Here is a 2021-nt window from a genome sequence, read left to right as displayed (position 1 = left end):
ATAAGCATTTGGGATCAAGATGAGACTTAGTGGGGACAAACCACGCCAATTCACGTCGTTCCACTTGAACACTTGTGTTCTTATCTCCCCCTAACGGCGGGAATATTGTCTCATCAAAGTGACAATCCACAATTTAGCGGTGAATGAGATTGCCTGACAAGGTTCCTACATATGCTGATTATAGGTGGAGGTTCATATCCAACCTAAACTTATTCATCTCAAATGACCCATCATTGTACGCAGTGGCAATGCGATTTGGCACCTAGAAATAACATCTAGCCGAGCTCAAGGATTGGAGATCCGTTTCAATCCTGTCGAGCTCAAGGATTGCAATTTCGTGTCAATCCTGGTACACAGTCACGAGCTGTAGTACAACAAAATTCAATGATGGTGGGTCGTAGATGAATAGTAAAGCTGCATGCAAATATTGCATAGCCTCAAGACGCAATAGAAAGAGTGGTGCGCATCAATAATGTTCGAGCGACAAGCTAAAGTTGCTTGGTCGTAGCCTCGGTGAGACCGTATTGCGTGTGAACATGGGGTACAAGACACTTCAACTTACATCCCGATGAACTTCTTTAAAGAATGGGTAGTGAGCCCGTAGAAGTATAAGCAGTAAATAATAGTGTAACACGTGACCAGTGTGTTAACACGTCAACCAACACCATAAATCATAAAAAGGTGTCCGCAAGTTGGTTGTATCTATCTACATAGTTTGATGTAAGAATAGAATGTTCACTTTTGTGTTATTTAGCGTAGGAGGGTCTCACTCCTTATTTAGCTAAAGAATAGGCTTTCAAAAGGAGCAATGAGCATTGCAGGGGGCCAATACGACATCGAGGAAAGGCCGGTGCACCTCAATTGCTTGAGGAATTGACCGGACGACCTCCAGGAAGTTGGAGTCGTGTTCGGGTGACGTCAATGTCCCCCGGGTCACCACCATGCTTCATGGTGATGCTAGATCTCGAATGTCTTCGTTTTGAGCGGAAGAATGGATGTCCATGAGAATTTCTCAAAATTTGGTCCATTATATCTCTTCCAGGTTGACCAATTTGGTCAAACCAAAGCCTATATGAGTTGGTGTCCCAAATATCATGTTTGGCGACAACATGAGATTCGATATTCGAATCGTAGTGACATACAGTTCACTAGATTGACTCATGAATTTCTCCAAGATGCGCTTCAGTTCGCATTCATGAGGAGGCATACACAAAAGAATTCTTGTTCATTCTCACAATATGTTTTCAAATGAAAACCATTAGCATGAATGTCTTTAAAGCTCAATAACATGGTTCCTTAGAATGTTGTGGATAGTTCCACTATTAGCAGTAATGTCTTTAAAACTTAACATGGTTCTTTAGAATGTTGTGGATAGTTCCACTATCTGCGAAGCACTCAATGTCTCTATGAGACATAACTACAAGGAGTATATAGGGAGTAAATAGTTCTACTTGAACCATTTAGAAGGATTGAAAGAAGCTACGAAAAGCTGCAATCTTGAGAGTGCATAAAAATTTCCGCGCAGAATGACTTTTGCGCACTAAAACAGCCATAACTTCTTCGTTAAAATAGATATGGACAAACCGTGAAACGTTCTGAAAACTAGACTCATAGAGCTTTCCAATGATATAATGCTCACTGTCTGGTTCGTCCGGAGCTGTTCACAAAGCTCAAACGAAGTTAACTGTCCAGAAGGGACAGATTGCTGTTTTTCGCAGATTTGGCATGTGCGAAGCTGTGAAGCTTGCAGGTGGCGTGTAGGCTTTTGCCTTAGCCAAAAGTGACGTGTGTATGATCAAAACCAAGTCCTTTCGATCGTTCTAAGGTCGTAAACTCCATGACTAGTTAGCAAAAGCTCCCTGACATGAACATAAACTAACTCAGAGGACCTAGAGGATCCGATTATGATGATAATTTTCCAGCTTTGATAAGTCTTCAACGTCTTTTGCAAGACGGCAATTGGTTTAATAGCGTAGGGGGATCCAAAATCAAAAGCTTTCGGTAACTCCAAGTCAGTATGA

This window comes from Fragaria vesca, linkage group LG6 (genome assembly GCF_000184155.1).
Source record: "Fragaria vesca subsp. vesca linkage group LG6, FraVesHawaii_1.0, whole genome shotgun sequence".
NCBI classification, from domain to species: domain Eukaryota; kingdom Viridiplantae; phylum Streptophyta; class Magnoliopsida; order Rosales; family Rosaceae; genus Fragaria; species Fragaria vesca.
Note: the sequence above shows the minus strand (reverse complement) of the source record.